The sequence below is a fragment of the Erpetoichthys calabaricus genome, chromosome 5 (assembly GCF_900747795.2).
Source record: "Erpetoichthys calabaricus chromosome 5, fErpCal1.3, whole genome shotgun sequence".
Taxonomy (NCBI): Eukaryota; Metazoa; Chordata; class Cladistia; order Polypteriformes; family Polypteridae; genus Erpetoichthys; species Erpetoichthys calabaricus.
This window is the reverse complement of record NC_041398.2, coordinates 3,931,206-3,954,519: the sequence shown is the minus strand read 5'-3', so window position 1 is coordinate 3,954,519 and position 23,314 is coordinate 3,931,206. Positions and strand designations below refer to the sequence as shown.

General features: G+C 40.7%; 3 protein-coding genes and 1 pseudogene across 3 annotated transcripts in view; 2 read left to right on the top strand and 2 right to left on the bottom strand.

The window, feature by feature from the left end:
- Positions 1-23,314, bottom strand: part of LOC114652426 (E3 ubiquitin-protein ligase TRIM16-like) — a 1,019,527-nt gene that overhangs the window by 183,986 nt on the left and 812,227 nt on the right. The gene's annotated exons all lie outside the window — the stretch shown is intronic.
- Positions 1-23,314, top strand: part of LOC114652497 (tripartite motif-containing protein 16-like) — a 642,127-nt gene that overhangs the window by 448,010 nt on the left and 170,803 nt on the right. The gene's annotated exons all lie outside the window — the stretch shown is intronic.
- LOC114642076 (tripartite motif-containing protein 16-like) overlaps positions 1-23,314 on the bottom strand; it is a 920,397-nt gene that overhangs the window by 813,035 nt on the left and 84,048 nt on the right. The window lies entirely within an intron of this gene.
- Positions 19,848-23,314, top strand: part of LOC114652555 (tripartite motif-containing protein 16-like) — a 593,234-nt pseudogene continuing 589,767 nt past the window's right edge.

Genomic DNA, 23,314 nt, shown 5'->3' with positions numbered 1-23,314 from the left:
CCTAGACAATACGGACGCTCGTCTAAAAATGCTGAAAGATTATCTTCACGTTGCTACCTTCTGTGCAGCTGCTTCCTGAAACGACATGCTGCACGGTGCTTCGCATACTTAAAAGCTCGAAGGGCACGTATTGATTTTTGACTGAAAAACAAACTCTGTCTCTCTCTCTCTCTCTCTCTCTCTCTCTCTCTCTCTTTGTCTGCTCCTGACGGAGGGGGTGTGAGCTGCCGCCTTCAACAGCTTTGTGCTGCGGTGCTTCGCATACTTAAAAGCCAAACAGCCCTATTGATTTGTTTGCTTTCCTCTCTATCTCTGTGACAGTCACTGCTCCTGACGCGCACTCCTTTGAAGAGGAAGATATGTTTGCATTCTTTTAATTGTGAGACGGAACTGTCATCTCTGTCTTGTCATGGAGCACAGTTTAAACTTTTGAAAAAGAGACAAGTGTTTGTTTGCAGTGTTTGAATAACGTTCCTGTCTCTCTACAACCTCCTGTGTTTCTGCGCAAATCTGTGACCCAAGCATGACAATATAAAAATAACCATATAAACATATGGTTTCTACTTCGCGGATTTTCTTATTTCGCGGGTGGCTCTGGAACGCAACCCCCGCGATGGAGGAGGGATTACTGTATATTAAAATATGGTGGGCTTAGGTTGGCACGCTGAGCGACTTTGCAACATTACCTCTGCCAACCCCTGGTCTTTGTCATAATCACACATGAAATTGAATCATCACTCCAGGGTGTGGACATACAAAATGACCTTACTGTCCAATAAATACATTTATCTCCAATCACTAATGAAATGTATGATTACTTATTTAATTAAAATGAGGACATCTATTCAGTAATACTATATTGAAATTTCTGAGCTGAATGTGTTGTAGGAATCTTAGACTTAACTGTGGAGTTCAATATAAAATGACATGTGACAATAATGTGTCATTCATCCTACTGACTTTGGGTCTTTGGGGACACCACAGGTATATATTTTGTTGTACCTCACAGTTGTTTTTTATCATTCCTATTATTTATGATTTTGTCAAGCAGTTTGTTTCTAATAATGTCACATCATTGTTTTCTGTTTCTGCTTTGATTATTGCTTTTTAAAAATCCAAATGTCAAAAGCCCCCAATCCCGCCTATGCAGTTTTAATAAATGTAACAGTTTACTCTGCCACTGTTTGTGAAGGGTCCTCAGTTGGAGTGTCACACACTGTCATCGGTGTAGTGACACTCTGTTAGTCATTCAGAAGCAGACAGACACAGCAGCAGCTCGAGATTTCCACAGCTGCTCTGTCCACAACTTGAGAGACTGCTGTTCTGAGGTGAGATAAGTTCAGAGTCTGAAATACAATGCACAGCTTCATCATGAAGTGTTAGGTAACTATAACATGTAAAGTTTATGTTCTGTTATAACAGATAATAATGTAAAATATGATGAAGACAGGGTGTGAGTGTGGAAAGACAGAAATTGTAATACGTTGGAAGCTGAGATGTGTAAGGGGAAGGAGGTTTCTCAGAGCTCCACAATGTGTTTGGCTGTAATAAATCTAGAATATAATTATATAATGTAGATTTTGTAAACATCAGCATTTAGTTTTTAGGGAAAAATGGCAAGCACATCAAAACAGGCCAGATTTGGAGCCTCTGAGACAAATTCTACATGAGGAGAGCTCTGAAGGGAGTGAAGATTCAGGCACTGATCATGAAGCTCACGTTACAGAGGCTTCTGAACACAGTGACACTGAAAATGAAGCTCACACAGACACTGCAATGGACACCACTGCAGGAACCTCGGGACTTCATAGTACCACTGACTTACTCCATAAGCAGGACCATATTGTGGCAAAAATGGGACAGTTTGGTAAAGAAGTCCTTCACCAGCAGAGTGAAGAGAGGCAGCTAACATCATCAGAGATAATCCAGGAATAACAAAGGCAGAAAAGTGCACAAACGTTGAAGAATCTTTTCATTTTTTCTGACCCCAGAGATGATATGATCTTCTGTTAAATTCTCTTCTATACTTGTAATTTTTTTTATACTGTATAGAGGATTTGTTCTGTTCTGTGTATTGTATTGTATTGACCCCCTTCTGTTTGACACCCACTGCACGCCCAACCTACCTGGAAAGGGGTCTCTTTTTGAACTTCCTCTCCCAAAGTTTCTTCCATTTTTTTCCCAACAAGAGTTTTTTTTTGGGAGTTTTTCCTTGTCTTCTTAGAGTCAAGGCTGGGGGGCTGTCAAGAGGCAGGGCCTGTTAAAGCCCATTGCGGTTCTTCTTGTGTGATTTTGGGCTGTACAAAAATAAATTGCATTGTATTGTATTGTACTGTATCAATGTCACAGTGTGAGAAACCAACAGAGAGGCTGAACACAGAATCAGGGAATGGAATGCCAGCCATCCCAGCCACTGAACTTATAACTGGAGAGCAGTGGATGACACAGAGATAACAGCAGTCACTGGCCTTTGCATAATAGCTGGAGATAACCAGGAGTCAATAGATTCCCTTTGGCCTGTAGCCCTGTGTTCACTACAGCCATGTCTAGATCAAGATTCCAACTAATTTTGAGATACATGAGGTTTGACAATAAAGCAACAAGAGGAGAGCGAGTGGCAGCAGACAAGCTTGCACCTTTCTGAGATATGTGGACAATGTCAGTAGCTCAGCTCCCAAAGTACTCTTCATTCCAAGCACAGACATGTGTGTGGATGAGCAGCTTGTTGGTTTCTGAGGCAAGTTCAGTGGAGAAGGAGTGATAAGGAGAGTGAATAGTAGTAAGGAGAAGGAGAGGCTTTTCAGGGGTCTCTCAGAGCTCCAACATGTGTCTGGCTGTAATAAATCTAGAATATAACTATATAATAGTAAGCACCAGCATTTGTTTTTTGAAGCAAAAGTGGCAAGCAGATGAAGCTTTGAGATAAATTCTAAATAAGGAGAGCCCTGAGGGAGGGAATAAGGGGACTGAGAATGAGGATCATGTTTCCCAGGCTTCAGCAAACAGTGCAAATCAAAATATACCTTCATTATCCCTGTGACACCGATAAGAAAGGTCACAGAGCTAAGGAAGGAATTTTGTTTGCTGTGTTTGCTGTTTGCTAATCCTGTCACAGGCCAGCATGAGGCAAACTGTGTGCTCTAGAAAGTACTGAAGTTTGATTGGCTGTGTGTTTATTTCAATTATATTATATACAAAATATGCAAATTAATTGTAAAATTGCTTCAATAACAATAATAATAATCTATGTTTTCTTTACATTATTTATATAACTAATAATGCTATAATAAGAAATAAGGTTTGCTGTATTTATTATTTTTCTATAATGATTGATTCTTATATTAAATTGTCCTTGGGGTCTCCAGAGACCCCAGTTGTCAGTTAGTGTATGTAAAATATTTCAGTAGGATGAGGTTTAAAAAGCCCTGAGATCAACCCAAAGGCAAAAATGGACAAACAAGACAAGGCAGACCCATCAAACACACCATGTAAGTGTCAGCACTACAGAGAGTCTCAATTCATGTGTCAAACTTACATTGAATTATGTGAACCATGACAGTGCAGGGTGACTTACTACACTTATATCAGGCAACTATAACATCACCTTGCTAAGATCACCTTATTAGTATAAGAATGTTTGATATTTTCAACTGTAGCCCATGTGACACTTGCACTCCTATCAGTGGCGAGTTCTAGTCAGCAAGCTGTAGTTGGGCCACCACGCCTTAGGTGCTCAAAAGAAAATCTGATTGGAGCACAAAGAAACTCCACTGGGTGTAATGGGAGCACTCAGGTCTTCATGGACAATATTGGGGATCTCATCCTGGACTGTTTCATGCCATGCACCGAGTCTCACCAGGACAGGTTCAAAAATCAGGTTGATGAGATAAATGGATAAATATCTCTGTAATACTAACAGACACGTAACACACAGCAGGTCCTCGCTGCTCTCAGCTCCTTCACAGATTTTCTACATTTTCTCGGGTATACAATTCATATTATCACTGGATTGGGGAGACTTAACCAAGTCTGTTCAGTAGGCCGGTCTACTCTCGCACCCTACGATTAACAAACAAACAAACAAACACACACACACACACACACACACAGATCCTAGTCACACAATGATGCATTACAGGAAGAAACCAAGCAGACCACAAACTCGCTGTGATGACGTCACACAAGGGGATTTGGCTTTCCTCGGATCATCACTTGAAGCTGCAAAATAAGCTGCCAGAAATTCCTAAACCTAAAATTGTTCAAAAAGATTTAATTAAACACTAAACTCCACTCACCTGTTTTTCTTCCCTCTCCGTCTCCAGCTTGATCATTTTATGCCCATTATGTCCAGTAACCACACACATCATGCAGATACACGTCTCATCAGTTTTACAAAACATCTCCAGGCTTTTCTGATGTTTCTCACAGAGTTTCTCCTTCAGATTTCCATCAGGATCAACCAGCTTGTGGTACTTCAGGGCGTCTCCTTCATAATGAGGCTGCAGGTGAGTCTGACAGTAAGAGGCCATGCAGGATAGACAGGACTTCACCGCTCTGAACTTCTTCCCAGAACAGAAGTCACACTCCACGTCTCCAGGGCCAGCATAACTCTGAGATGGATAAGTACTGAGTCTTGGTCTCTTTAATTTCTTGATGACTTCATTCAGCAGAGTGTTTCTGTTCAGCTCAGGCCTTGTGGTGAAGGTGTATCTGCACTGAGGACAGCTGCACTCTTGGCTCTGATCCCAGCAGTCAGTAAGGCACTTCAGACAGAAATTATGACCACAGGGGATGGTGACGGGGTCAATCAGGGTGTCCTGACACAACGAGCAGGTGATCTCATCCCGTAATCCACACAGCTGGGCTTCAGCCATCGTCAGTCTGAGGAGAGGCAGGCAGAGAGAATCAGTCAAACAAACAAGGAAGTGACTTGTGAAGAAACGAAAGTGAAAGTTTGTCTGAGCTCAGTGAGGAGGAGGAGGAGAAGATTTAAAGAGAAAGCTGAGAGCTGACAGAGAGAACATCTGAGGAGACACTGAGGGTGAACAGTTAATGTGAGACAGGAGCTCAGAGAGTGAAGACCACAAATTGAGAGAAGAGATGACCTGTCACAGGGGGTCTGCTAAAGATTAATTCACGTCAGTATTTATTTATTTTTTTTATACAACAGTCCACCTGAGACAGACTCAGTGCACATTTACAAATGGAATAAAATGAAAATAAAACACAACACATCAGTCAGTAGAAACATATTTGCATGCAGCCATGCTGGTCCTTTTTATTATTCAAATGGTCCATCCCGTAGTAAGTTCTTGACTGTTAATCATCACAGATGTGTCAATGGTGTGGGTGAGGAGAATCGACTGATGGATGTTAATCTATCAGATAATTCATTTTCTTTGTCAGTAATTTATCAGATTATTCAGTAAATCCCCCAGCTGTTAGACTCCCTTAAGGTAACTGAAGCCCACTCAGTCTAAGAAACAGAATAATATGATTTATTGATAAGCACAAAGATTGTAGAAATATGAAAACTTCAAAATGGACATAACAGACAGGACACAAGACAAGACAGACAGACACGCAACACACAGCAGGTGCTCTCCGCTCTCAGCTCCTTCACAGATTTTCTTCATTTTCTTGGTTATACAAACCGTATTATCACAGGGTTTACGAGACTTAACCAAGTCTGTTCAGTAGGCCGGTCTCCTCTCCCACCCTATGCTTAACACACATACACACACACACACACAGGTCCTAGTCACAAAACGACACATGGGAGGAAGAAATCAGGCAGACCACAAACCCACAGGGATGATGTCACACAAATGGATTTGGCTTTCCTCAGATCATCACTTGAAGCTGCCAAACACAAAGAACAATAGCGGTGTTTCATCGTCATGGCAGTCTGTGCAGCATATTGAGGAGGATGATGGTGATGATTCCCTACTGCCAGTCCCACTGTAGTCTAATCAATAATAATAATAATAATACATTTTATTTATTCGTAGGTGCCTTTCTAAACACTCAAGGACACCAAACAATAGATAAAACACACTTTATAAACAAAACTAAAATACAAAAATTAAAATCAGACAGAGCAATATCCCACATCAGACTCATTCCACTTAAGTACATAACAGTGACCCCTCCAGCCTGCCACTTCTCAGTGACCCACGCTGTGAATGGACTATTGGCAGAAGTGTCTGGATCAGACTGGGGCATCGCTAATATTTTTTTATCATCAAACTATACAGTCACACATGTGACATATTAAAATTAAAATCCATGTGATAAAAAATACATAAAATTCAAACATTTCTTTGGTTTTCACTAAATTTCATGAATTTGTTAGTAATTTTAATAATTCCACATTTTAAATTATTACATTCTATAATAATAAAAATTAAATTACAGATATTTAAATACACCTAAGAATACTATCACGTCTTATTTCTAAAACAATAAGTGACATATTAGCGATTCCTTAAGTGCCGTCTAGCAGTGAGAGAGAGGACTGCACTTGAATTCTGATGTCTGCTTACAGCGGACAGGCCTCTCCATGTGACATACAGTATATATACAGTAACACAGCACGTGTTATATAGTCGTGGAGTAATTGTTTGGGATGAGGTTTTTCTACTGGGGAGAAGATACATGGGGTTTAATGCCTGGACAAAAGTTTTAAATCCTTTGTCCTCCACAATGGAAAATGGAAAAAGTCACGGGCTATCATATTAGCCAGCTCCTCACCGACGTGTCTTTAGAGGCAGATCGTTGCCAGCCGCAGCTACACATTTAAAGTGCTGCATTAGCTATGATGTGGTCAGAGAAAATCTAGGAAATTAAACACTGATTTAAAAATGAAGTTTAGGACATGGCAAAGTTAAACTAGAGAGAGAAAACACAAGGGTTTAAAGTGGAAATGTTGACTGTAATCTCGATATACACCTTTTTTACTTCTCCGTGGACCTAATACGTTTCAATAAGTCCAATATAAAATGAGTAAAATAAAGACGCTATATAAAATAAAGATTGAGTGGTAAACAGGCAAAACATGATCAGAACGATAAATAAGGATGAGCCAAGAGAAAGAGAAAGATTTTTTTTAATTGTAAATCTACCTTTTATTAAAAAAATCAACAATTATCGCAAAGACCATCAAACCAAAAGACATCAAAAGAGACAAATCCTTCTGTAACCTCTGACTGTGTACAATGTCATAGTTTGATACAGTAATTAAGTCACAAACGTAAAAGCAAATCCTCATTCCCAATATTACATTTTTTACTCACATAAATGGCCACCTTCTCCTGACCCAATAACACTTTTGCTAACCTCCTAAATTCTTTTTTGCAGCCTCACAGGTCCAAACCTGATCATTAACACAGACCACCAAACTCTTCCAAACCCCACCAAGTTCAGCTCAAACAGGTTGACTCCTCACCAATCCAGTAAACAGTGAAGCTCAGTCTCTCTCTCTGCTTTCACAAACGACTCATCTCTGAGACGTCGGGTTAATTAAAGACAACACAGAATGTGCCCCACAATGCCGTGTCCAGTTCTCCATTGCAGATGGACAGTTCTCTTGCTCAATGACGCAGTGGTAGTGCTGCTGCTTTGCAGTAAGGAGACTGTGGAAAATTGTGGGTTTGCTTCCCGGTTCCTCCCTGTGTGGATAGCGCTTTGAGTATTGAGAAAAGTGCTATATAAATGTAATGAATTATTATTATTATTATTATTATTATTATTATTATTATTATTATTATTATTATTAATGGTGATCTGTACAGACTGTCCCAAGTAGGCCGGCACCCCAGTGTATCCCTCAGGGGTATCTTGATATTTCAGACTCACACTTTTTCTAATGGAGCTCCTTCCCTTCTGCAGACTCAGATGGCAGATGTTTAGTCTCTCGGTGTCCTGCAGTTTTCCTCCATCATTTTCTTGTGTACTCAACAACAAGAACCTCTTACAGTTTATCACTTTATACCTTCCTCCATCTTTCTCCTTTTGTCAGTGTAATATCATTGCCTTCAGATATAACATCCCTCCTACTAATGGAGGTGGGCGCCCTTCTCTGACATAAAGCATTTACAATAGGACTCTGATTTAACACTCCCGTATTTTACACTTCCACACATTTAACATTTTTGGATGCTGATGTTGAAGCTCTTGAAGAAACGCATTTCTGAACAAAGAAACAAGAGGCCCAAAGAATACTGAGAGCGATGTGGACGGTTTGGATATAAAACAGTCATCACGAGAACAGTGGAAATACTTTCTGAAAAGTTTTTGATTTCATTATCCTTTTTGGAAAACATATTTCTATAAAATTCAGATTGTTGTCACATATAAGTGATAAAATGGGAATGGAGCTGCAGTGTGAATTTATTTGTTACTTTATTGTTTTCAAATGTATAGAAGTGCGCAGTTGTTTGTCAACAGTGGAGTTGTCCTCAACAACATGGAGGCGTTCATGAATCAGAAAAATAAAATAACAATCATAATTAATCATAATAAATGGTACAAAGTAGAACACTTCAAACTACATAACTATTAATGATATAAAATAACTGAATTGAACCATGAACACACCAAACCAGACCTGCACTAACAGAGGCCTAAGAAATTCTTGACAATTTGGGACTCACTGAAAATAATAAATGACAGTAAGAAAGGAAACACAAAAAGAATTTGCTCCAAAATGAAAGGTCATCAAGGGTTTAGATGGGACAATGGGGCAGTGAAGGTAAAGGGGCCAGCAATCTGAGTGCGTCTGTAATCCAAAGAAAGGCAGGCATGTCAGTATTGTAATCATGTCCGATAATATCTGTTAATAAGGAGCACCCGATGGTAAAGTGGGCCCCGTGACCGATGAAGACTCACCAGACAGCATTCCTGTCGGTTACTTTATTCACAAACCTGCACTTCCTGGTTGCGGTGTGTTTGTAATGTAGAAGAGCAGCCGGAGAGCTGACAGATACACTGAGTCCTGCTGCAGTCTCAGGTTTGGCCTCACAACGCCTGCCGAAGTCGGGGGGCCACAGCGGCATATTGAATAAAGTCACGTTGTCACTTCACGGGACATCAGGGACATACACAGGTAAGGAGAGCAGAACTAAAAACTGCTCCGAGTAACGCGTGATATTCTAGTCAAGCAGGACCCTGGAGGGGTGGCAGGTGACTTTCAGAATCTCGTTTTTGACTGTTGGTAACAAAGACGTTAAATTATACTGAGCTGATGGAGCAGGACGGAGTTACCTGGCCTGGAGATCTTAAACCACATTGACATTTATATCTTTGTGTAGCACAGCTTCACACCTACGTGTGAGCTTTACAAATAGCAACAGAAAAATTAAAGTTATTATGAAGCCCATCCTGAACACATCTACAGTGTGTTTCTGTGTTAAAGAATTACAAACTGACAGCTTTGTCATAGATTCCTGAAGTGGCCCATAATAATCACAGTACCTGAGAAGTCCCTGCTTGTCACTTGAGGTGCAGCCGTGTCTTTCCTGTAAATCCCGTTTTTCTGGTCTTACTTGAGTGCAGTTCTCACAGATCACGTGGTTTCACCTGCACGGCGCTCGCAGGCACTGCACCAGTTCGTCGCTCATTGTATCTCAAGGCAGGCAGTTTCTAGTTGTTATTGGTCTTATTTGATCTTTCCACAAATCCGTCAAACATGCTGTATGGTCCAAAGTCAATATTAGTTTTGTTTCATTTACTTCATGTCACTTGTAAAACAATCCTTTTAGTTTAAAGTTGATGTTTCCCAACTTTCTTCTGTGTTGACCTCAAGGAGGCTTTAAGCTGATTGCTCTACATGAGGGTCAAACGGCTCGCTTAGCTGAAGTCACCTGGAAATGACTCAGGTGAAGCTGGGATTGAACTGGTCAGAGCATCCAAGCTTAGTGTCCATCTGCCAGTGAAGTGAACTGTCAAACAGGCGAGTTTCTCCAAGTCTGCTCTTCTCCTCTCCATTTGTAACGCTCAAGAGTCCACCGGTTTCAAAACCCACTTTAGCAGTTCTGTGAGAGTGATGTGAGGAGCCCCCATTGTGAGAGCGGACACAGACAGATGTCCTTAGCAGGCATTAAATAAGATGGCCACGAGCATCGTCTGACTCAGGACCAGACAAGCTCTCTGACCGTTCCAAGTTCTTTTGTACTAACATAAAACCTGAAGCAGTTTTACGCAGTTAAAAAATAACTTATATAGTACGGGTCACTTCTCTTAAGATAAAAATAATAATAAAACTAAATGGTGGTAATAAAAATCCTTGGTGGCTCAGAGGCTACAGGATTGCTGCACAATGGCTGACCCAGCACTCAGACCTCTAAAGGTGATGTGAAAGGACCCCTCAGGGATTAATACAAGGCACCAAATATCAAATGGGTCAGCCCTGCGTATGTGGAGCCTCTGGTGAGGCGCTCTGCTCCTTCTCAGTCATGAACAGCGTCTGGTGATGGCACCTCTGTGGGTATCAAGTCTCAGTCCAGACTCTCTTCCTGTGGAGTTCCCAGTTGGTGGACTGAGGTGCAAACCTCCATCTGACCTGCTGACTCCCTCAATGCATTTAAGAAGACCCGTCTGTGTTGTGAATAAATAAAAGGGTCAAAAACAAGGAGAATACACAATAACTATGGTCTGTCATCTTTATATTGTTGGTGGACTTGTTGTTTAAGTTTTACTACTTTATTGATTATACTCTCTGATTGTTCATTATTAGTTATCACATCTTTTCACTTGTGCCAGTCATCTTTTGTTACCTGTCCTTTGACACTTCCCAGCCTAACGTTACTCAATTATTTATTTATTTATAAAGCACTTTAAAAACAACCTCAAGGCTGACCAAAGTGCTGTGCAAAGAAAAACAACACATAAGAACTGAAGAGATTCTTAATAGAAAGTATAAAAAGTATACAAAAACCGAACATATTATACAGGGTTAAAAGCCAGAGAGTAAAAATGTGTTTTTAAAAAGGATTTAAAGGCAGCTAGCGAAGGAGCCTGCCTAACGTGCAACGGCAAATCATTCCAGAGTTTTGGGGCTGCAACTGAAAAAGCTCGCTCACCTCGGAGTTTGCATCGTGCCTTGGGAACGCGTAGAAGCATCTGGTCTGCTGACCTGAGGGAGCGACATGGTACGTAAGGTTGCAGCAGTTCTGACAAATAAAGAGGGGCACATCCATTAAAAGATTTAAAAACAAATACAAGGATCTTAAAATGGATTCGAAAACGAATTGGAAGCCAGTGGAGGGAAGCCAAATTCGGGGTAACATGCTCATGCTTTCTTGTGCCAGTTAAAAATCGAGCAGCAGCGTTTTGCACCAGCTGTAGGCGAGCCATGGAGGCCTGGCTAATTCCAAAAAGAAGCGCATTGCAGTAATCTAGATGAGATGTTATAAAAGCATGTATCACTGTTTCAAGGTTGCACTTAGACAACACAGGCTTGATTTTTGACAGCCGCCTCAACTGGAAAAAGCAAGATTTTACCACTGAGTTCACATGGCTATCAAGTTTTAAAGTGGAGTCCATTTTTACACCTAAATTTGTGATTATGGATTTCTCAAATTGAGCCACAGTGGAAACGTCGATGCAGGGGGTCCCGCTGGGGCTATTGGGCCTAAATAGCATGACTTCTGTTTTGTTCTCATTAAAATTTAGAAAATTTAATGCCATCTAACTCCTTATGTCAATAAGGCAATCAAGCAGGGGCTGGACAGAACATGGACCTTGGCGCTTCAGAGGGAAATACACCTGACAGTCATCTGCATAAGGATGAAAGGAAATACCGTGTTTCTGAAAAATAGCGCCGAGTGGCAGCAGGTACAAGGAGAACAGAAGAGGCCCCAGGATGGAGCCCTGTGGTACCCCCCAGGGGAGGGCAACAGAGGTGGAAGTAAAATGCTGACACAAAAACTTCTATCTGAAAGATAGGACCTAAACCATTGGAGAGCTGAACCTGTGATGCCCACCCACTGCTCCAGCCTAGAGATGAGGATCTCATGGTCTGTCGTGTCAAATGCAGCTGTTAAATCCAAAAGCATAACTAGTACACAGTCACCAGAGTCCACTGTCAAAAGAATATCATTAAAAACCCTTAACAGAGAGGACTCAGTGCTGTGGTGAGTTTTAAACCCAGACTGGAACACTTCCAGAATTGCATGTTTGTCCAGAAAGGACTTCAGTTGGGTATAGATGACTTTTTCCAAGAGTTTGGACAATAAAGGTAGCTTGGAAAAATTATGTTTACCTCTTTTGTAAATCACTTTGGATAAAAGCATCTGGCAAGGAAATAAATATAAATGGAAATGTTTATGTCAAAATAAATAAATAATAAATAGATAAATAAATAAGCTGTTGAACTGACAAGGCCTTCCTGCAGTCCTGGCACTGATGTTATGGGCTCCTCCATATTTGAAGATGTGGATCTGCAGATGCCTCTTGTCTGAACTTGAAGACAAATAACAGAAAATCAAGCAGAACAAGTGACTCTTTAACGTTAGTACTTCAGCAGTCCCCATAACATAGCCAGCAAAATTTGACATCCATTGCACATAACGGACAAATTGTCACAAAGTACGATGTGAAGGAGAGCAGCTGAAAGTTTTACTAATTAAGAGAGCAAGCTAACCTTTAAAAATAACAAAAAGATTAATTGTGGAGGGGATGTGTAGAAACAGATTAGTTAAACAGTGCAGTTTTACATAGCGTGTTACACTCAGCCATTTCCTCCACAACCCCTCCTCATACTCCTCCAACTGCACAAAAAGGGTCTCTGCAGCACAGCAACGCTACCACAAAAATAAAAAAAAAAGTAAAAGAAAATTACCAAGAAAATTGGTTTCTGAAAGTTGGCTGGGTCCCTTTGCAGCAGTGCTCACTATATATATATATTTATATATATTCTTTTTTATAAAAGAAAATCTTGAGACAAGAGCATTGCCAAGAGAGTTTTTCAAGTACCGCCATCCTCTCCACCATTTCCAGTTCATGGCCCACACCCGCGGTCCTCTCACCTCTCATTGGTGTGAGTGCTTTTGTCAGACTAAGTTCCTGTGCTCTCAGCTCTTATACATTTTTATGTTTTCTCACTTTAAGTTCCCAATAAAAGAAGACTTATTATGTCCAAATCTTATTGAAGAATTTTATCCTGAAGAGTTATCAACAGAAGAAATGAGTACATGGGCAATCCTAGCACCGAGAAATGATGAAGTCAAACAAATTAACGCAAAAATTGTTGATCGGTTACATGGTAAATTGGTTAAATGTGTATCAATAGACTATGCTGAAACAGTAGGTGGTGATGTTGCAGAAAAGGAAAACATTAACTTTCAATATCCCAAAGAATATATACAACCGTTAACACCGTATGGTCTTCGAATTACTATTGAAAGAAGGATGTATCATAATAATGTATCGTAATAATGTATCATCCATTTTCCAACCCGCTGAATCCGAACACAGGGTCACGGGCACAAGGCAGTAATGTATTATTATTGCATAATTTATGTCTGAGTGATGGGCTATGGAATAGGAAAGGATTAGTTGTATTCATAATTGGTCGAACAATTCTAGCATGTAAAATTTTAACAGGCGACAAGAAAGATAATGTAGTACATCTTCAGTGGATAACATTAGACACAAAATGAGATCTTGATATGCTATTCATATTAAGACATTTACAGTTTCCAATTAGAATAGCTTTTGCTATGACAATTAACAAATCACAGGGACAAACATTCAAAAAAGTTGGTTAATTTATTAGAGAGAAAGAAACGATATTCACTCACGGACAGTTATACGTTGCATTGTCACGATGTAAGTCCAAACACAAAATCAAAATTCAGTACGATATTGATGAAAAGTTAATTCAAAAATTTGTTTTTACTGAAATTTTACAGTTAAAGTTTAAGTTTAAAACAATGAAAATGTAAAACGCAACGAATACCTCTAGCGCAACATGAAACATAATTTTCTTTCAATTTCTTACGTTTTACTCTTTTTTACTATGGTTAATTACTCGCTGTAATGTAAAATAGCTATTTCTATTATGCATATGTAACAATTCCCATGAAAAAAACAATCTGTTTAAATTGTACACCCGCATCCCCATACGCAAGTGGCAGATCCGCGAAGAGCCCTCTATTATATATATATGTGTGTGTGTTATGTGTGTATACTGTATATATATATATATATATATATATATATATATATATATATATATATATATATATATATATATATATATATATACATATACAGTATGTATATGTATATGTATGTATATATGTACTGTATCTGTATATGTACAGTAGAGCCAGTAGAGCACTGACAGGTGAACACAATAGGACATCCTCAAACAGCACATACAATCGGTGGTTCAGCTCTCCCAGGAAATGCCATCACCAGTGACAGTCCTCATTTTTCTGGAGTGGTTGAGGTCATTTCCAGAGTTTACTTCTTGCCATCAGCTCTATCTAGCTGCTCCTAAACTCCAAATAATGTTTTTTTTCCACTCTTCCATTTCTGCTCCATTTTGCTTGCCTGTCAGCATTCTATGGGCTGTAATGGAGTGTATGGCTGTTGTTTTCATGTCTGAACTTTTAATACCTGGAAATGTTCAGTTCATATTTATTCATTTTTCCAGGCAGCACTCTGTTACTATGAACATGACGTGATATGCCACGAAGTTCACTCAGTGAGTCAGTCTGGCCCAATTCAACCAGCCAGGCTTATTTCAGCCAGTTTCAGTTCAACAAAATAGGATTGGGTCAAGCTGGGCTTGTTAATCAAAAATAAGTGTCATCTCATAAGCTATTATCTAAAGTTGCTGTATTGCTACTCACAATTCATTTTAGCTTCTTCAATTCTACAGATCGGTATAACATAAGCATAACTGCTTTTGCCACCTCAGTTCATCTCTCAATCTCGCCATCCCTTTTCCCCTCACTCATGGTATTTCAGGAACTCCACTTGAGTCAGTAACTCACCTCTCGTTCGGAGAGAACAGTTCACCTTTTCCTACTGAGGACCATGGCTCAGATTTGGAGGTGCTGATCCTCATCCCTCACCATTCACGCTCAGTCACAAACCTTCCAAATGCATGTTGGAGTTTGCAGCCTGATGAAGCCAACAGAACCACATTGTCTACAAAAATCAGTAATGCAATTCTGAGGCCACTGAACTAGACCTCCAACCCAGGCTATGCCTTGATATCCTGTCCATGAAAATCACATCCAGGATACGAATCAAAGTACAGCCTTGGTGGAGTCCCACTCTGACTGGAAATGGTGCTGATGTTTTTTCAGAGTATGTAGACACGGCTCTCACTGTGATTATACAGAGAAAGGGCTCCAGAACCCCATATTCCCTCAGCTTCCCCACAGATTTTCTCAAGGAACACGGTCATACACCTTATCTAAGTCCTTAAAACACATGTAGACAGATTGGCCATACTCTCATGCCCCCACCAGAATCTTTGGGAGTGTAAAGAGCTGGTCCATCGTTCCACTGCCTAGATGAATCCACATTGCTCCTCCTGGATCTGAGGTTCCACAATTGGGTAGAGTCTCCATTCTAGTACCCTAGCATAAACTTTCACAGGAAGGCTGGGGATTGTTGTACCCCAGTAGTCGGAGCACACTTTCTGGTTTCCCCTTTTAAAAATGGAGACCACCACCCTGGCCTGCCACTCCAGAGGCACGGATCCTGATGACCACACAACTTTGAAAAGGCTTGTCAGTCCTTCAATGTCCAGAGCCTTCTGCATTTCTGGGCAGATCTCATCCACCCCTGGGGTGTTGCGTCTGCAGAGTTGCTTAACTACCTCAGCTTATCCCCTTCATCTTATGGCTCTGCTTCCTCTACAGAGGATGTGTCTATTGGGATCAGGAGCTCCTCCACTGCCAGACAACATCCTCAGTCCAGGCAAGCACTTCTCCACCCTTTCTGAGAACAGCCTGGGTGAATCCCTGCCTTCCATTTTTTGAATTGCCTGATGGTTTGCTAGAACCTCTTTGACCCCAATTGATAGTCACTTCCATGGTCTCTTTGAACTCCTCCCACAGCCTTCCCAGTATGTGGGAAAATCTCTTTTGGAGGTTAGAGTTGAAAATATTCTGGACAGGGCCTCCCCCAGACGTTCACAGTCAACACTCATTGGTTGTTTGGGCTTTCCAGGTCTGTCCAGGTGCCTCCCTCACCATCTGACTCAACTCACCACCAGGTGGTAATCAGTTGAGAGCTCTGTCCCTCACTTCACCCAAGTGTGCAAATCTGATGACAAGATTATGAAATTGATCATAGATCTTTGGCCTGAGGTGTTCTGGTACCAAGTACACTTATGAGACACCTTTTGACGAACATGGTGTTCGTTATAGACAAACCATGCCTAGCACAGATGTCCACTAATAAAACACCACTCAGGTTTAGATCAAGGTGACCATTTGTCCCAATTATGCATCTCCAGGTGTCTCCATCATTTTCTACAAAAGCGGTGAAATCATCCAGCAGAACTATGAAGTCCCAGCTGGGACCATTTCCAGGATACCCTTCAGGCCCTCCAAGAAGGCCGGCTTCTCCAAACTGACATTTAGTCCCATCTGTGAACATCAGCCACAAAAAAGCAGCCATCTCGTTCTCCAGGACAAACTCCAATACAGCATCGACCAGGCAGAGACACAATAAGATGCACACTTCACCTGAAGCATTTCACCCCTGGCATCTCCAAAGTAAAGGAGAGTCCAGCCTCTATCAAGGGGTTTGGTTCCAGAACCAATTGAGTGGGAGGACGTGAGCCCACCAACTACTGTATATCTAGTTGGTAGCTCTCCACCTCACCCTCCAACTCCAGCTCCTTCCCCGCATGTCCGTCCCAAGAGTCAGTTTGTGTGTCTGGGTTCCCATTCACCAAGGCCTCTGCCTTTGACTGCTGCCCACATTATATTCCACCGAGACCCCGTTCCTCCTGTAGGTGGTGGGCCCACAGGAGTTATTAGTCAGTTAGTTAGTTACCTTATCATTTAAATGAATCTAATATGATGATTACAATATGGCTAATCATTATAAGTTAAGATATCTATTGAGAACAGCAAGAATTAAAAGTATAAAACATTTAAAGTTTGTTATCATGGTACTTTTTTTTTTGTCAGTTTAGCATACCTAATGTTTCTGCTTTCTGAGATCTACAATTGTTTAAATTATACTGCTATGTTCCTTACAAAAGATAAACATTAAAAGATATCCTGTCCATTAAAATATCCAAGAATTAATATTATTTATCGAAATTATGTCATTATTTCCTTTTGTTCTTTTTTGTCAACAAATGGCCAAAGGAAAATACATAGAAATAAAAAATGCATTATAAAGGTGTGCTACTTATATAATCATCAAGTTATAAAAAGTACCACAACACAACATTTGATAGCACTTTGAAGATTTCCACAGTGGATAAAGAGGACCTTGGGTGTATGTGGGCTGTTGAGAAGTGGAGGGCTTGCTTGTGGGGTTGAAATTTCCTGTCCACACCATCATCAGGCTTTGGCCACTCTGTTGTCCTCCAAAGTGTCTGTTTGCCCTGGCATATGGATGGCACCCTGGACCGTGCGACTGTACTGTTTTAACTACACTGCGGCTTATCATCCAGGGTCACAGAATCACATTGCCGACTGCTTCTCTTGCTTGTCCTTCCCTACTACTGCTGAGACCATTTCTGACAATGAACCGGAGTTTGTGGTGATTTAGTCTCTGTCTCTAACTGCACTGTCACTGGCTGAGTTTACTCTCTGCCTCTGTATTTTACAGTGAATTAACTGCCCTGCAAACTCCGATTACCAATGGTTAACCATCTTCTGTTAATGCTGTTGATACAGTTACATGTCTATATTTCTGATTATGAGATGAATTCAGTGTACAAGCTGTTTATATGTTCTGTGGTGCTCGTCTCATTGCTCCTTTCTCTCAGCATCACCCATTGGTTGCATTCACTCGTCTAGGTCACCAATGAAATGTTTATACCTGACACTGTGTGTGTCAACTATATTGGTGTTCAGGGGCCTCATGTATAAATGGTGCGTATGTACAAAAATGTTGTGTACGCCCGTTTCCACACTCACATGATGATGTACAAAAACTAAACTTAACATAAAGCGACACACATTCTCACGTCAGCTCAAACCATAGTGTACGCAAGTTTTCAGGTAGGTTTTACAAACTGGTGGCACCCAGCGTCAAAGCAGTGCTTGGGTGGCTCCCCCTTATTTTTTTGATTCATATCCGTGACGCAGCTTTATCAAATACACTGACATTTACCGCATATCATTTTTTAGTTTAAGGCATCTGATTGTAATCATCCTGTAACCATATAATTGTGCACGGAATGACCAAACTATTCCAAATACTATAGCTGCTTTAGCGTTGTTACTCTCACTGCACCACTCAGAGTATTTTAACCCACCGTATATGAGTGTGGAATCACAGCTCTACAGCAGCTGATCGGAAAGCTCTACGGCTGGCTGTGTCAAGAGCGGAAAGAAATATCAGGGTACAGCATCTAGCACATGCTGCCTCAGCCATGCACACAGTCTATTTGAAATCTTCCCATTCGGCAAATACTTCAGAACCTTTCCTGCACGAACCTCGCAGTTCAGAAACAGTTTCATCCCAAGAACTATAAATGCACTCAGTCAGTCCATCAGGTGCTCCTTGTAGAACTGTTTGTACTTATAAGTACAATCACATCACTGTAAACTTGCATTTCAGTTGTAATATGGCACAACCTGAGACACTTATGCTTTCATACTGTATATTTTTCATAGTTTTTTTATCATATTATTATTATTATTATTATTGTTGTTCAAAGGAAAAGTGCACGTATTTACAAATAATGACGACTGGCTTCTAAATTGATTTAGATGTCCTGGCTTTATCTTCTTGGAGCTCTTGATATCATTTTTTAGATGAAATGCAGTAAAGCATATATATTTTATTATACAGATAAATTTTTAACTTCATTTTAAATAATGTATTTTGTGATCAAATGTGTCGACACGGTGGACAGCGGTAATGATGAACTGGCACCCCATTCAGGGACTGTTCCTGCCTCATGCTATATGCTTGCTGGGACTGGAGCGACCCTGGATGGATAGATGGCCTGAATAATTAAACATATACTACGAAGATATTTCAATGTTCCTTAAAAGTTTTGAAGAATCAGCGTTCTAAGCTTACAGATGGCTTGACATTTATTAAAGAGCTTATTTTGTGGCGATTGGGTACTTGGAGAAATAAAAGGAAGGACAGGAATTGGGGGTTAGTACATTTGAAAGAGACAGTACTGCTGCAATAAATTATTTCATCGAAGGTCGCATACGGGGCAGCAAGCATCAATTGTTTCTTCTCCTCCTAACAGTCCTATAACTTTGATAAGTTAGAGAAGGGAACTTACTATGGGATGGACAATTTGATTAATAAAGAGCACCAGCATAACAAGAATGAATAATCAGTTTAACAGCTCGCTGTCTTGGTGTGCTAAGGGCTGCCTGGCTCTAACATTACAAATCTGTTTATGGTGATTTATGTGTTGTGTTTTATTTTCATTTTATTCCATTTGTAAATTTGCACTGAGCTCTGAGTCTGTCTAATGTGGATTGTAGTATGCAATACATAAATAAGAAATAGTGACGTGAATTAAATCCCCTGTGACAGGTCATTTCTTCTGTCATTGTATGTCATATTGTCACTTTTTTGATCTTCACTCTTTGAGCTCCTGTCTCACATTAACTGTTCACCCTCAGTATCTCCTCTGATGTTCTCTCTGTGAGCTCTCAGCTTTCTCTTTAAATCTCCTCCTCCTCCTCACTGAGCACAGACAAACTTTCACTTGCGTGTCTTCACAAGTCACTGCCTTGTTTGTCTGACTGATTCTCTCTGCCTGTCTCTCCTCAGACTGACGATGGCTGAAGCCCAGCTGGGTGAATTACTTGATGAGTTCACCTGCTCAATTTGTCTGGACACCCTGACTGACCCCGTGACCATCCCCTGTGGTCACAATTTCTGTCTGAAGTGCATCACCGACTACTGGGATCACAGCCAAGAGTTCTTCTGTCCGCAGTGTAGACAGAACTTCAGGACAAGGCCTGCACTCCAAAGAAACACTTTGCTGAATGAAGTCATCGAGAAATTAAAAAAGACAGGACTCAGTGCTCCTCCATCTAAGAATTATGGCGGCCCTGGAGACATGGTGTGTGACTTCTGTACTGGGAAGAAGTTCAGAGCATTAAAGTCCTGTCTGACCTGTATGGCCTCTTACTGTCAGACTCACCTGCAGCCTCATTATGAAGTAGCGGCCCTGAAGCACCACAAGCTGGTTGATCCTGATAGAAATCTGAAGGAGAAACTCTGTGAGAAGCATCAGAAAAGTCTGGAGATGTTTTGCAGAACTGACAACACATGCATCTGCATGATGTGTGGAATGACTGAACACAACAGTCATGAAAAGGTTGAGCTGAAAATGGAAAGAGAAGGAAAACAGGTGAGTGGGGTTTAGAGTTTAATGGGAGCTAAATAAACAAAAGATTTAAGTGATATGTAAATGTAGTTTGGCAGAGAAATCTATTCCTGCGGTGTCTGAATTTGCTTGTATAGGAGCTGGAGCCTATCCTGGTGAGACTGGGTGGAAGACATGAAACAGTCTAGGATGAGATACACAGTGTGATCCATGGACAGTCGAGTGAGCTGAGTGCTCTCATTAATCTGAGCGGAGGTTCTTTGTGTTCTGATCACTTGTGTCTGGAGTACCTCAGGCCTCTCTAAGAGACACGTTACACTCACATGTCAGTTAATATTGATGTTTGGGATTAGATTTAAAATTCTTACAATACGCATAAAGTTTTAAGTTGCTTTAAAGTATAGATGTTCTCACATAATTAAGTAAGTCATTAATTCTGCACCTATTTAGTGATCAGACATAATTACATTTAGTCAGCTCCTTGATAATTACACCATATGATTGTGAGATGGACTGCTGACCTTTAACAGTTTGGAAAGAACCCCATAAAGTTTAGCAGTTCTGCAAATATTTGCTAAATGTGTGTATTTCCACATTTATATGAAGATTAGCAAAATACCCGCGCTTCGCAGCGGCGAAGTACTGCTTTAAAATTTTAAATAATAAACTGAGGGAAAATGTACCAATAATTATTTGTTAAGGATCTCTTTGTATACCACGTTGTCAGTTCGCCCCTCCGGTTGTAATATGACCAAGCTGTGTGCTGAGCTTACTCTTGAGCATGCAACGTATAGTTGGCCATGTGAAAAGCAATCTTGCCTCAAATCAATGCCAACCTTTTGTAGGGTCTGTCCCTGAGACTTATTAATTGTCATTGCGAAGCAGAGCCTTACTGGAAATTGGAGGCGTTTGAATTGAAATGGGAGATCAGAGGGTATAACGGGGATTGTTGCCTCAATTAGGTTCTTTTGCAGGCATGTGACCTGAAATCTCGTGCCATTACAAAGTTTTGGTGGCTGTAAGTTTCTCAGTAACATTACTGGTGCCCCAACCTTCAAAATTAGATTATGCTCAGGAGTGCCTGGAGGATTCAGAGTGTGGACCGAGCTGCAGGTTATGGACGTATATATGTACGTAAGTAGGATTCAGTTAGCGTTGGGAACCCACGTACCAAATTTCTTGAAGATGGGCCCATTAAGTAACAAAGACCATTGGAAAGTTCAATATGGCGGCCGAGAGTGGTGTCATACCACCAAAATAAGTACGTACATTGGTTTCGGTTAGCGCAGGGAAGCCGCTTACCATATTTCGTGAAGATGAGGCCATAAATAAGAAAGTTTAACATGGCAGACGTTGTCGATGTTATGACCGTTATGTATAGAATTTCGAAATGAAACTTGCTTAACTTTTGTAAGTAAGCTGTAAGGAATGAGCCTGACAAATTTCAGCGTTCTACCAACACGGGAAGTTGGAGAGTTAGTGATAAGTGAGTCAGTGAGGGCTTTGGCTCTTATTAGTATAGATGTATATGTGTATGTATATATGTGTGTGTGTGTGTGTGTGTGTGTGTGTGTGTGTGTATATATATATATATCTATACTAATTAATAAAAGACAAAGTCCTCACTGACTCACTGACTGACTGACTGACTGACTGACTGACTCATCACTAATTCTGCAACTTCCCGTGTAGGTGGAAGGCTGAAATTTGGCAGGCTGATTCCTTACAGCTTACTTACAAAAGTTAGGCAGGTTTCATTTCGAAATTCAACGCGTAATGGTCATAACTGGAACCTCTTTTTTCACAATATACTGTAATGGACGGCAGCTCGATGGCCGTGGGAGGAGGAGTTGAGTGTCACTTCATCACGCCTCCCACGTAATCACGTGAAAAGACTGTGAACGCAGTAGGGACAAATGAAGGAGGAGCCGCAAACAGCGAAGAACAAAAAATTCATTAAACAATTGAGAAGGGAGCGAAACAATAAGAAACGAGCGAGTAAAGCATACAAGCATCTTCATAAGGGAAACAAAGCACGGTGTAAAACGTAAGTTTAAATTAAGTTTATAGAAACGCTCCCGCTGCGGATTGCAATAACATATTCGCGAGATAAAAGTTTAATGAGAAGACATTAGAAGGTATAAGCGAACCACACGCCGTAGCGCAACGTTAGGGGCTTCATCTCTGGCGCTGATGATAGAGATTCGATTCCCGAGAGGGGATGCTGTGAGTGTGTACGCCTGATGAGCCCAGAATTACGGAAAAACACATGTCGCATACTCTTTGCATTATTTGAAAGTAAACTATTAAAACCATTCTATGATCTGCTTCTGGGAACAGAAAGAGGACACGTGGCGGACGTAAGGCGACTTGCTGACAAACCACAAGCGTGACCTGGCAGGTAACCACCCATACAATCAGATTGTGATTCAGAAAACGAATGCCATGAATGTAATTACCACGATCTACATACTGTCAAATAAACGAAACACACGCCGTAGCGCGACAGCTGTGAAAAGGGAGCTTCACAAAAAAACAGATCCTTAACAAATTGTTATTGGTATATTTTCGATCTGTTTAAAAAGGTTTTCTTTTCTTCTTAATAAAAAATTAAAAGCAGTACTTCGCTGCAACGAAGCGCGAGAATTTGGCTATATATATCTGCTTCTCGCAATTAAAAGAGGGCACGTGGCGGATGTTAGACGACTTGATGACTAAGCATAGGCGTTACCTGCCAGGTAACCACCCATACAATCAGATTGTGATTCAGATTAAGAATGCAATGAATATAAT